Below are 15,218 nucleotides of genomic sequence, written 5' to 3'. Positions count from 1 at the left end.
TGTTGGTTATTAGTAGCTCCCACAGTTCAGTCAGACTCTATTGCATTGACCATATTTCAGTACAGTCAGTATTCAGTCTCAGCATGTTATAAATTTGGTCATTGCATCAGTTAGCTCAGTATTCAGTATTTTTCAGTATCTATATCATGTTCAGATTATTTCATTGCTTTATTTCTTTGTTCAGTTATATGTTTTTTCAGCTATACTCTATCATGCATGCTCAGTACCTTTCAAGTACTGACGCATACGTGCGCTACATCTTCTCGTGATGTAGGTTCAGGTTCTCAGTATCCAGATCACGCTTAGATCGATTCCCGATCTTCAGTTCAGCAGCATCAGTGGTGAGTCCTCATTTTTCGAGGACTAGTGATATGTTTATCTTTATCGCTTTTAGTCTTTAGTTTCAGTTTTGCTAGATCTAGTTGGGGCATGTCCCAACATTTCTAGTCAGTTTAGAGGCTTATTTCAGACATAGATAGATTCAGCTTAGTATTGAGGTAATATCTTCCTTGTATTAAACTCATCAGTTTTCATTTTATCTCAGTTATAGTATATGGGTATTCCCCATCTTTTCATCTTACTTATGATTTAGCTTCCGCATAGTTTTTATTATTCAGATTATATTTAGTATGCTCATGATCATGTCAGCAGGGTTAGCTTGGGATCACTTGTGGTCCTAGGTCCCGTGTCCGCGTCTCGGGGGGTAGCTCGGGGCGTGACACATGGATTTGCAACTATTCGTTCGAAAACGTTCCAATATTTTCTTTATATAAGTTTCTTGAGATAAACTCAAAAATTTCTTGGAATGTTTTCTTTGGATCTTAACACCCAATATATAGTCTACTTTACCCATATCTTTCATATCAAATGATTTTGAAAGCCATGACTTGACAGTTTTCACATACTCCAAATTATTTCCAGCTAATAAAATATCATCTACGTAAAGAGAAAGAATTACAAAATTTTCATTGGACTTTTTCACATAGATGCAATGGTCTTCATCGATCATGGTGAAATCAAATGACATCTCCTCCTTATGTAATCTCAAGTACCATTGCCTTGAAGATTTCTTTAGGTTATAAATTGATCTTTTCAATTTATAAACTTTCTTTTCTTGACCTTTAACAGCGAAACCTACTAGTTGTTCCATATAGATTTCCGCATTTAATTCTCTATTGAGAAAAGCGGTCTTCACATCCATTTGGTGTAATTCTAGATCTAAACGTGCAAAAATAGCTAAAATTAATCGTATGGAGGTAAACTTCACAACTGGTGAAAAAGTTTCTCATAGTCTATTCCAACTTCTTGTGTAAAACCTTTTGCCACCAATCTTGCTTTGTGTCTTTCTATCGACCCATCCAATTTGCGTTTAACTTTGAGAATCCATTTATTCCCAATAGCTTTATGTTCCTTAGGAAGGTCAACTAGATCCCAAACTTTATTGGTTTTCATGAACTCTAATTCCTCTTTCATCACTTTTAACCATTCATCTCTTTTAGGGCTCGATATGGCCTCAGTTACAGAATTAGGTTCATCCAATTCTGTTGGAGATACCAAGAAAACATAATCCTCAATCTCATAAGATCATTTAGGTACACCTTTTATTGTACTCTTACGTATTTGAAGTTCAGATTCCTCTATAGTATTTTGGGATTCATAACTCCCACTTGGACCAGAAATCATTTCATGATCCATTGAATTATCAAATATGTCTTAACAACATTACCTGATCTTCTGAATTCAACATTTCGTAGAGAGGCTCAACTTCATCTATTTCACCCTTTTTGGGAAAATCATTTTCCAAAACTCTGACATCTCGTGATGCAATTTCAGTAATATTTCCATCCTCCAATTCATCGATGAACACATACCCTTTGGAGCGTTCAGAGTACCTTATAAAGATACATTTCTTTCCTTTTGGACTTAGTTTACCAAACTCACCAAAGCGATCTTTAAATAAATGTTGCACAACCCCACGATCGTAGATCATTCAGGTTTGTTTTGTGACCAGTCCAAAGTTCATAAAGAGTGGAAGAAACTGATTTTGAAGGCACTTTGTTCAATATGTAAGCCGCAGTCAATAATGCATCTCCCCAGAAAGAGATAGACAAATTTGCCTGCGCCATCACTGATCTTGTCATGTCCAATAATGTTTTAGCCCTTCTTTCAGCCACACCATTTTGTTGAGGTGTATAAGGAGTAGTTAATTGTCTGATAATACCCTTTTTCAACACATAATTCTTCAAATTGTTTTGACAAATATTCACGTCCTCAGTTAGTTCTTAAAGCCTTTATGCTTTTATCTAATTGATTTTCAACTTCATTCATATATCTTTTAAATCACTCAAGTGCTTCAGATTTATGAGAATTCAAATAAACATAACCAAAGCTCGTGAAATCATCAATAAATGTAACGAAGTATGTAGCACCATACCTTGCCTTCACGTTGATTGGACCACAAATATCAAAATTAATTAATTAAAGCGGAAACTCAGCTCTTTTAACCTTCCCAAATAGTTTACGCGTAATCTTTCCAGCAAGACAATTTTCACAAGTTGGCATATCACTTTTGCTGAAAGATCCTAAATGTCCTTTTGCCAACCTATTCATTCGATCTTTCCCTATGTGACCTAATCTTGCATGCCATGTAATAACATCAATATCATTGTTACTTGAATAACATGCCATTACACAACGGTCAACATAATAGTCATACGTTGAAGGATGACAATCTAATACGATAAAACAGTCATAACGAAGTCCAAAACCATATAAACATTATCTAGAGTTATTCTAACACCATTCCGACTAAAAAACAAATCAAAACCAACGTCTAAAAGAACAAACACAGATACGAAGTTTCATCAAAGAATGGCCACCACACAAGTCTACTTTGCAAGTGCCTTTCCCTTTGACTTCTAGTTTCGCATTATTTCTCATGTAGGTCCACCTTGATTTAGATGAAACTCGATGAAACTCCACAAATGCTTCTCGATCTCGACTCACGTGGTCGGTGGATCCTTAGTCTACAATCCACATAGGATAAGTTTCAGTTAGTAAAGAAGTGCTAGAAACACATGTTGCACTTAGAGATGCGTTTAGAAATGCTACCTTTTTGGGCTCGGTACATTCACAAGCAAAATGCCCCAATTCTTGGCAATTGTACCACTTCATTTTACTCTTGTCTCTGTTCTTGAAAAACTGTTTCCTTTCTTGGAATTTGGCTTCTTCTTTTTCTTAGAGGGTCCTTCTCCAGTCTCTTTGTCTTTCCCATTCCATTTCCAATTTTTCTTACGCTTGAAGCCTGAAGATTTTGTACCACTTGACTCTGCCACAAAGGCATTAGAAGCATCTTTAGCATCACCGAGGCACTCATCTTCAAGTTCAATATGACGTGCAACATCAGAAAACGTTTTGATACTGCCATTATGGGTCAAGTTAATCTTCGAATGTTCCCAATTATTGGGAAGACACTGAATCACTACCTGAACTTGTTGCTCATTTGAAAGAACATGACCAACACTCTTGAGTTGAGCTATCATGTTTGAAATCACCCTAAGGTGTTGTTTGATATTTTGATCATGACATTTTTTGTAAGTGTCAAATTTGATAGTCAATTGTCGGAGGCGGGTTACAGACGTACCCCCATAAGTTCCTTGCAGATGTGCCCACATAGCATGAGCAGTTGGGAATTCCTCACATTCATGTATGAGGTCATCAACCACATAACTAACTATTATTCCACGTGCAGTGGAATTAGCTTTTTTTCCAAGCTTTGTAAGTTTCAAGATTCCTTATGTGTTGTGCATAATTACCCTCTTCTAGTTGATTCAAAACATGATTTATACCTTTCAAAGTATTTTGCTCTTCTAGTACATACCATATTTTACGACTCTAGATGTTGTGATTGCCACCGTTAAGTTTTTCACCTTTGTTTAAGTCAGCAATGATACTTTTTAATGCCCTGTCTGTTTTGAGATATAATCAAGAAAGAATTTTTAATCATTTATGCATGTGAAATACACATTTAAGCAAATCAATTCTCCTAAAGGTTTCATATTTAAATGTAAAATCGAAAAGACACGTAAGCATCCAATCATCATCTACGAATTAAATATGTAACCAAAATTTGAAACTAATTTCTTAATGTGTACACTAGTATATTTTAGATTATAATCACACAGATTTGCATGTCTAATAATCAAACACCATATGACAATGTGCAATAGAATAATAATCCACTTATTCACAAAAAAAAAAGAGGATAAAACTCAAAAATCACATTAAAGCATAATCAAGGATGTTCATCACATAGTTTGTAATGAATAAACAACAGAATTTCATACTAAACTATGATTATGTTGTGAAGTTTTACCCACTTAACTCCTATATTTATTGTATACACCCATAATGGTTCATTATCCCCAATATCGATACAAGTTTCATTCAGTTCATTCTTCTAGTATTCTAGTAAGGAACAAAAATTGTATGCTTTCCTCTCTGTAACTTGAATGACACTTTTATTAACCTCTTCAAATTTCATGACAAAGGATCCGAGGAAGTCCAATAAAGAGTCAAGATGATCCATCTTCAAAGACATAAACTCTTTTAGATCTTTTTCTTTTTTTCTTTGAATGGCCCTTTGATTTCTTAACAGATTATGTGTCGCCCTTGGAACACCAATCCGTATGTTTTCTCTCCCCCGAAAACTTGTCCTACAGCGATGTGCTCTTCTACATTGTCCTTTTGCTCTTCGAGAATTCCCACTTGGAATAACTCGAATTTGTTCCTGTTCAGCCATGTCTGAAATAGGAACAAGGAAACAATAAGAATGACTGAACCATTCAATGTGACAACATATGTCACTTTCATTTGTAGAAGACACAAAAAAAACTACTTAAGGAACATAAAGACTAAACAAATAAACAAGACCAATAAAATCCTAAAAAGGACACATCTTCTTTTTGAAAAAGAATAATCCTAAAAGAACACAAAACTTTCTCAATTTTTTTTTTTTTTTAAAAAACGTTTTTTTTTCAGCCCAACTTCAAAAATTCATATCTCACTCATTTTAAATTTGTTTTTCTATAATAATATATTTTCGAAAAGCTACAAACGAGTAGATCACGAAAAATTATGTTTCAAACCAAAAAACTGTACACTGAATTTCCAGATCGCTACAAACAGAAGCAGTCTTTCCAGAAAACAGTAAAAAAAAGCCAACTTTCAAAAATTCATATCTCACTCATTTTATATCCATTTTTTATAATAATATATTTTCGGAAAGCTACAAACGAGCAGATCATGATAAAGTAAGATTCGGCCAAAATTATTGTACAACCAATTTTCAGACTGCTGCAAATAGAAGCAGTTTTTCAAAAGAAATTACATAATTTGTTTCTTTGTAGGACAAGGAATCCTATCTACAATATGAGTCAGAATCAAATAGGATTTTGAATCCTATTTACCATATAATTAATCCACATTCAAATAGTCTTAAAAAAAAACTTAACATATTCCAATTATTTATCTATTCACTGATTTTTAAGAAAAAAATTACAATTTATTTTTTATCAATAATATAGTTAATGTACATGGAAGTAGCGAATTATGAGATAATTAACGATGACTCTGATACCAATGTAAGATATATAGATCAAAAGAACGATAAGATGTGTACCTTGTAACTTGCAGCGGAAGTCGTTGATTTAACTACTTTGACAGGATTGCACTCAAGTCCCTCTTTGAATCACTAGGAATCAAAGTTTGATTCACAAACTAAATGTCCTTTTGTTGGATGTCTTTGATCTAAGAGTGATATTGTTTGTTGTTTTTGTTTTTGTTCTTTTTGTCTTCTCTTTTCACGTTCACCCTAATGTGACTCCCACTAGGAGTCTTTTAAGGGGAGGTTAACTGTTCTCCCTTATCCTTTTATAAGGATTATCCAAATAATTAATTAATCAATTAATTAAATTGGATAAGGCAAAACAGATTGGGTCGAATCGATCCAAATAGGTGACCCATGACCCAAAACTTACACCTTATTCCAAGGACATGTACATAGATCATTATCGGACTATTCGAAAGCAAGTTTGACCGTATAATTCCAACCACCAAGACGATCTAATAGTGTGTTAACTTGACGAGCACAAGGAATACCGCGGGGAGTTGAATTAACTGAAAGAAATTGAGGAATGTATAGAATTAGCAACTTTAAACTTTGGGATAAGACTTATTAGCATATTATCGCTCAAGTTTAACATAGTCAAGTTTAGATTCACCAATCCTTGTGGAATCAAAACAATGAGTTGATTTTCATTTAAACTAAGATCCTTTAAGGAAATTCAAATCACCAATTGTATCAAGAATTTGTCCACTAAAATCATTGTCTTGGAGCCATTACAACATAAGCTGATGCATAATACCAACTATATATACGTCGATTGAACCAGTCATTCTAGGTTTATCTGAATTACTCAACCACAAAATTTGAAGCTCTGAACCACAATTTTTTTTGGTATATTACTGCTTAAACAGTATTTGACAGCTTTAAAATAGTGAGAAATTAGAATTTACCAAAAAATGAGGCACGTGTCCAACTATATTGCAAGACATGCAAGAAAAAATTGTAAGCTCGGCTGAATTTTATACAGAAAATGCCCCCATGCTGGAGGACCACATGGATCATTCCCCTTAGAAGGCCATTGAAGAAGTGAAAAATTTTCTCTCTCATTTCATATGGTGCAAGATAGAAATACATGAACTAGAAAGGAGTTTGAGTTAGTACTGTCTATTTAGACAAAAATGAGTCATTATTACTGATGAATTAAGATGAAACTAGACAAATGATGCCCGTGCACGAACGGGCCCAATATTTATCTAGATATCATTTCTTAAATTTCAATTTGAAAGAAACAGTTACTTATGATCTGGATAACTAAAACATTTTGGGTAAATATTTATTTACAGTAAATTATTTATACATCGCATAAATTAAGACAAGTGAATATTAACAATGCACAATATTGTGTGGGAATGGAAAATGACACCAAGAATAAGGTAACCAAATTTTCAACTCAAGCTAGCTACAGTACTGACATTGTTGGCCGGTATTTTATAAATAATTTATACACTAAATTAACACACAAATAAAAGAAAATGTCTTTGCATTTCATCCCCTCAACTCTCTCTTCAAATCACAGGAACATGTAAAGCAACCAAAACTTTCCATGATCATGAACTTATAGTTGTTATAATAATAAAGGACTACTAAAATATATATAGTGTCTCTAAATTTATACGAATTACTTTTCTTTTTAAGTTAATTTTTAAAAAAGGACATATTTATATATTTAATAATAATTTAATTTTAAAATACTCATTATAGTTTATAAGACACAAATATATGTCACTTAATTTAAATTATAAATTTCAAATAAAAGTCCTTCTTTTCAAACTTCAGGCTAAATTAAATTAGCATCGAAATATGATCTAATTAAAGAATACTCATAACTAAAAGGTAGTATAAAATAAGGGAAAATTATGTGGTTAAGCAAACTTATACTACTTAATTACTCATCATAGCTATAGTTTGCTATAATTACCACTCGCGACTAACATTATACATTAATTACGTGGGCTGACTTCGAGTTTATATATTAGCCACGTTTGTATATGTATAATTCGCCAGAATATACAAATACATATGTATAATATGCAATTATCTAACTGATATACATATACAATTCACCTCTCTCCCATTCTCTGCCCTCTTTCGCTCGCCTTTCTTCTCCCTCTCCCAATCTCGCTCGCCTCTCTCCTCCCTCTTCCAATCTCGCTTGCCATATATACAAATACATATGTATAATATGCAATTATCTAACTGATATACATATACAATTCACCTCTCTCCCACTCTCTGCCCTCTCTCGCTAGCCTCTCTCCTTCCTCTCCCAACCTCGCTCGCCTCTTTTCTCTCTCTCCCAATCTCGCTTGCCATATATACAAATACATATGTATAATATACAATTATCTAACCGATATAAATATATGATTTACCTCTCTCCCACTCTTTGCCCTCTCTCGCTGTTCTCTCTCCTCTCTCTCCCAGTCTCACTCACCTCTCTCCTCCCATTAACATGTAGGGACGAATTGTAATTATCAAACTATAGCTATGAAGAGTAATTAGGCTATTTTTGATAATTAAGGACTACTAAAATATATATAGTGTTGCTCATCCCCTCAACTCTCTCTTCAAATCACAGGAACATGTAAAGCAACCAAAACTTTCCATGATCATGAACTTCTAGTAGTTATAATAATTAAGGACTACAAAAATATATTTATAGTGTCTCTAAATTTATACGATTTATTTTTCTTTTTAAGTTAATTTTTAAAAAAGGCATATTTATATATTTAATAATAATTCAATTTTAAAATACTCATTATAGTTTATAAGACACAAATATCTATCACTTAATTTAAATTATAAATTTCAAATAAAAGTCTTTCTTTTTAAACTTCATGCCAAATTAAATTAGCATCGAAATATGATCTAATTACAGAATACTCATAACTAAAAGGTAGTATAAAAATAATAACCCCACGACTTCCCTAACAATGACTATTGCTCACAAGTGACTTTCGTAGTCCACTATCTAAGAAGAAAACAATTAATTGAATTGAAAAAAAAACTGTATACCTGGAAATTTCAAATTTGTTAAGCTATTTAGCAATGGAAAATGCAAGGTTCAATTGATAATAGTAATAATAACACAGACGGTTAAGAAGCACCATTTGAATTTAAGAATCTACTTTTTGAAATGTTCACATCATTCCCTAATTAAAATTCCAGCACTTCCAATTCATTAGAAATTCCCAAAATTGCATTTTTTTTGTTCATCTCCTTCTTCTACTTGTACTAATTAATCGTCTTCATACATAATATTATTTCTTTTGGGAATAATATTCAATCAATTTATATATAAAAAGGCAAAAGTGTAGTTTTTGGGTAAGCAAAGAGAGAAGACAAAGGATGAACATAATATAGGAATGAGGAATTTGGCATGAAAGCCATCTGTAACATTGAGATGGCAACCAAAACCACGTGGAATAATATTGAGAATAGGACTATTAGTTGTAGTGACAAAACTGCCCTCAATAAAATAAATTTATGACCTAAAGCACACATGTTGATACCCTCACTCTTGTAATATAGTAAAGAGATGACCTTATTTCATTTTTTCTACTTCCTTTTAATGGGTTTCAACTTTTAGCTGTCAAGTATTTTAGACCGTTAAAATTAATTTTATATAATTTTAGTCTTCTTGATCATATATTGTTTCGTTGAAAGATTATATATTGTTTCTTCGAAATTAGCTTATATTCGAAGTTCTTACTATTCTTTCCTTAGTGTGAAATATTGGGATAGTATCTCTGATTTTTGTTTTTTCAAATCTCTTCTTAATGTTTATCGCTGCTATATATGTTTCAAATTAAAAAAATTAATTGAAGAGTGTGTATAAGATAATAATGTTTAAAATTGATTTAAAAACTTATATCATGTTGATTGATGCACGAGATACACGTGTGATGCACATGTAACACATGAATTGAACGCATATGACACACGAGATAGACATGTGACGCACAAAATGCACGTGTAATGTAATGCTTGTGTAACTCATAAAATGCACGCATGTAACATATGAGATACATACACGTGTGACACAAGATATGCATGCACTTGTAACGCATGCAGTGGAAACCTAGTCATTTCAACCCAAGATCTTCGTGGGAGAGTAACCAATAACTTTGCACCGGAGAATTAATGAGCTTGGTCGTGGTGGTTTTGAAGGTTTTTACAATGGTGTAACTGAAGATAAAATTTAAATTGTAGTGAAGAGAATAGAATATGTGATTATCAACTGCAAGACATTATTGGATGAATTCCAAGCAGAAATATATGTGGTTTCCAAGGTTTAGTTTCACTCTTGGGTTACATACTCCATTGAACAAGGAAATAAGTTGCTCGAGAGATGGATTACTGCGTAATATATGGCACACCAGAGCTTCACCTCAAATCATAAAACATTCTTCTAGATGTGTATTTTTTTCAACTTTGTATAAGTTTAAGTATCTACTTGTGAACAAGTTTACAAAACAATCACAAATGCCTATACATAAATTAACACACAATCCAAACATTTATTTTATCTCTCTCTTTACTCTTCTTCTTCTTCCATTTTTTTTAAAACACACTTTTTTTCAGCAAAGCCTTGGCTGACTCCTTAATCAACTTCCAAGCTGAAATTACATGTCTGTCCTCTGTGAACGTAGCACCTACTGCAAACCTTGACATGTATATTCCACCCACTATTGTGTGTGTCATGTAAATTCGACCCGTCAAATTTACACTATCAAGCAATTTCTTGTTTAAAAACTTGGTTTACCCCGGTTCATGTTCCTTGTTCAAGTTAAACCAGAAGCACACAAGTGAAAAACGTCGTGGCACGACAACATCAAACCTCGAATCAGACCTAATGAACCCTTCGAATTTTTTAGCCATACGAACATCAGACCTAATGTGGCTTTGAAGATTGGCTACACCATAACTACGCATGACGAACCATAATTGGAGAGACTTGAACTTTCGTCCCGTAACGATTTGCCAGTCTTTGTAATCAACAATCGAGTCGTATTCGGATCGTTTATTACTCGGGATTGGTGCGCAATGCCTTGATTAACACACTTGGTTCTTTCACCCATATGCAACAACAATCTAAGTAACTTAGTAGTCATTTATATGGGCTTAGGCTTAACAAATTCGCTCGTTAAATTCCATCGAGATATTGTCTAAACTCTGGACATATACACGTGCTGCCTCCATAAGCAGCATCCACGTGTAGCCAAATGTTGAATTCAGTCAGCTGGCTGAGAGGATCAACTGTTGTTGTGGAAGTGGTGCCAACAGTAGCATAGAGGAAAAATGGGACCACTCCAGCAGCAACATCAACTTCAATAATTCCACGTAGGACTACAGGAGATAAAGCGAAATCGCTTTCAATAGAAGTTGGTACCACACGACTATTGCATGGGAAAATACCAGCTATTTTGTAGGCTTTGCTATGCGTAGAGTACGTTTGATCAGAACCGTAGACTACAAACTTTCTGATATAATCAACACCTAAATTCTCATATTCGTGTTGATTGAAGTAATAAGACATATTAGACGTACGAGAGATACACATGTGGTGCACTAGATATACGTGTGATGTACGAGATACACGTGTGACACACATAATGCACATGTAACACATGAATTCCACACATGAGATACACATATGATGCACAAAATTCACGTGTAATGCATGAGATACACATGTGATGCACATAATGCATGTGTGACGCACAAAATGCACATGTAACACGTGAATTCCATGCATGTAACACATGAGATACACATATGATGCACAAAATTCACGTGTAATGCGTGAGATATACATGTGACGCGCATAATGCACGTGTAACACACATAATGTACACATGTAATGCACGAGATACGCGTGTGACGCAAGAAATGCACTTGTAACACATGTAGTGGAAACTTTGTCATTTCAACCCAAGATCTTTCGAGAGTAACCAATAATTTTACACCAGAGAATCATCTTGGTCGTGGTGAATTTGGAGGTGCTTACAAAGGTGTAACTGAAGATGGAATTCAAATTGTAGTGAAGAGAATAGAATTTGTGATTATCAATTGCAAGGCATTGGAGTGAGTACTGTCCAAGTCCAACGTATGACATTTCAGGTTTATTGATTAGGATCTCTGACAGTGTAATGTCCAACTAATTCAGTCATAATATAAATGATCTTGTGGATATCTTCCTTCACGTAAATAGTTGTGTGTTCAACTAATTCAACCATAATACAAATTCTCTTTATCTATAATGAAGGCTCTAAGTTCAGGCTTCCCAGAGAAAAAAAATGTCTACTCAAAGTTCCTCATGGAATATATGTGTCCACTATCAGTCAATGGACCTTTACACAGCAAGAACAATAACTGGAGTAAATCGTGCGAAAATAAATAACACAATATAAATCAGGCATAATGATTTTACGGGGAAACCTCCTTGCTCAAGGGAGTAAAACCATGACCTGTCACACAGGATTTTCAATTGTTTTCACTAATCTTCTCAAGCAAAAGTGAAACACAGGTTACAATCACCAAGAGATTAAACTCTTAATCCTAACACTAAGTAATATTCCTATTACTTACTCAGCCTGAGCAGATACCACACTGCCCACTAAGTCATCTCTCCCTAGACAACTTAGACTTTAACTAAGCAGATACAACACTGCCCACTAAATCAGTTAACATCAACTGATTTAGACTTTTAGACGAACTGAACAACGATCTAATTCCTTTATAGACTAGGAATAGATTTACAATATAAGCACGGAAGAGATAATCCTAAGACAACTAGACATCTTGCAACTCTATCATGTCCCTGTTGTTCTTGAGGATAATACTTCTTGATAGGAGTAGTTTTTTCTTGTGTTCTTCAGAATTTCAGGAATGCAAAAACTAAGAATGTGTCTATTGATTAAAGGCTTTTATCTAATAGACACAACTAAGGAAGCCATGCTATTGGTCGAAGATTCTGGCAGGCTTGGAAGTCGTGCACCAACCTCACCAACTTTTTGTACTATTTCCAACTGGCAATTTCCACGAATTGGCACAAGGGATCAAGTCCTATTACAAGATCCTTTTGCTTGTCAAATCATCAAAACTGAGAATAACAGTTCCCTTTGGGATAAATTCGTATATCAAAATCCTTTTATTTCCTTCAATGGAGTAACCCAAGAGTGAAACTAATCAATGGTGATGTCAAACCTTGAAAAGCATATCTATTTCTGCCTGATGTCAATAAATTGCCTTGTAATTGATAATCGTTTATTCTATTCTTTTCAGTGCAAATTGAATTTCATCTTTAGTAACACCTTTATAAACAACTCCAAAGCCATCATGATCAAGCTCATTCTCAGATGCAAAATTATTGGTTAGCCTTCGAAGATCTTGGGTTGAATTGACAAGGTTTCCACTATTTGTAGTGCACATCTTGGGATCTTCTTCTAAGACAGTAGTAATTGAGTCTTCTCGCGTTTTCCTACTCTTGAAAAATAAAAAATTGGCAAAAACTAAGACCACAAAAACTACACTCACAACTATAATGATCATTTTGGTAACCGCCACAGTTACTTTACCAACAAGACGAGCATATACATTTGTAATGACTTTCACACTATCCTTGAATTTTGGCAACGGTGGATCAAAATTGTTCCCACTTAAGTTCAACAATCTCAAAAATTAGAGCTCTAGTATGTTTGTTGGAACTGGACCGTGCAAACTATTTCCTTTTGAGTGAGCTTCATCAAGTTCTTGCTTTGTAGATTAACTACTACCACTATAACATGACCTTTAGGGTTGCAACTGATTCCTTATGCCAAGGACATGTACATAGATCATTATCGGACTATTCCAAAGCAAGTTTGACCGTATAATTCCAACCACCAAGACGATCTAATAGTGTGTTAACTTGACAAGGAATACCGCGGGGAGTTGAATTAACTGAAAGAAATTGAGGAATATATAGCATTACCTAGCAACTCTAAACTTTAGGATAAGATTTATTAGCATATTATCGCTCAAGTCTAACATAGTAAAGTTTAGATTTACCAATCCTTCTGGAATCAAACCAATGAGTTGATTTTAATTTAAACTAAGATTCTTCAAGGAATTCAGATCACCAATTGTATCAAGAATTCGTCCACTGAAATCATTGTCTTGAAGCCATTACAACAAAAGTTAATGCATAGTACCAACTATATATACGTCAATTGAACCAGTCATTCTAGAACTATCTTAATTACTCTACCACAAAATTTGAAGCTTCGAACCACAATGTGTTTTGGTATATTACTGTTTAAACACTATATGACAGCTTTAAAACAATGAGAAATTAAAATTTCCCAAAAAAATGAGGCACATGTCCAACTATATTGCAAGACATGCAAGGAAAAATTGAAAGTTCACCTGAATTTTTCAACTCAGTCAGAAAAAGGGACCATGTTGGAGGACCACATGGATCATTCCCCTTAGAAGGCCATTGAAGAAGTGCAAATTTTCTCTCATTTCATATGGTGGAAGATAGAAATACATGAACTAGGAAGGAGTTTCAGTTAGTACTGTCTGTTTAGACAAAAATGAGTAATTATTATTGATGAATTAAGATGAAAAGAGATGACCTTATTTCATTTTTTTTTACTTCTTTTCAATGGGTTTCAACTTTTTAGCTGTCAAGTATTTTAGACCGGAAAAATTAATTTTATATAATTTTAGTCTTCTTGATCATATTGTTTCCTTCAAATTAGCTTATATTCGAAGTTCATTAAAGAACATTTCTTGCCTTAGTGTGAAATAATATGATAGTTTCACTAATTTTTTGTTTTCAAATCTCTTCTTGATGTTTATCGCCACTATATACTTATGTTTTAGATTTGATAAATTTAATTATAGTGTGCGTATAAGAATGTTTAAAATTGCTTCAAAAACTCATATCGTGTTGATTGAAGTTATAAGTCATATTCGACGCACGAGATACACATATGTTGTATTAGATATACATATGATGCATGAAATATACGTGTGACGTACATAATGCACATGTAACACATGAATTGCACGCATATAACACACGAGATACAGATGTCACGCACAAAATGCACATAATAGAGTTGGTGGCCAAAAGTTAATCCTTAGAGTAATTTCTCAAGTATATTAGATAAAAATAGTATCAACGTGCATAACATGTATATCTCGTGTGTTGTATGTGCATTTTGTTCATCTTACGTGTATCATGTGTCAATTAGTACATAATATATATTTTAAAATCAGATATATATATTGTTATACATCCACGTGAAGTATGTATATATATATATATATATATATATCTCCTTATTTAGAAGTGAGAGTTGGAAAGGACCAACATTGCATTAAAGTACTTGTACAATGTTGGTCCTTCCATTGCATTAAAGTACTTGTACATATATAAGTGGGCCCCACCTCCTTCCACTTAAATAATATTCTTCAACCTTATCATGGTAAAAGTTGAATTCATTATCCTTTTCATTTAATTTTATATGCTATTATTTTT

General features: G+C 33.6%; 1 pseudogene; it reads right to left on the bottom strand.

Annotated features, from left to right (window-relative positions):
* Nucleotides 1-4,650: 4,650 nt before the first annotated feature.
* On the bottom strand, nucleotides 4,651-11,225 carry LOC102593386 (aromatic-L-amino-acid decarboxylase-like; annotated as a pseudogene).
* Between the last annotated feature and the right edge of the window lie 3,993 nt (nucleotides 11,226-15,218).

Source organism: Solanum tuberosum, unplaced genomic scaffold (genome assembly GCF_000226075.1).
Source record: "Solanum tuberosum cultivar DM 1-3 516 R44 unplaced genomic scaffold, SolTub_3.0 scf00236, whole genome shotgun sequence".
Taxonomy (NCBI): domain Eukaryota; kingdom Viridiplantae; phylum Streptophyta; class Magnoliopsida; order Solanales; family Solanaceae; genus Solanum; species Solanum tuberosum.
Note: the sequence above shows the minus strand (reverse complement) of the source record. Positions and strands in the feature narration are given on the sequence as shown.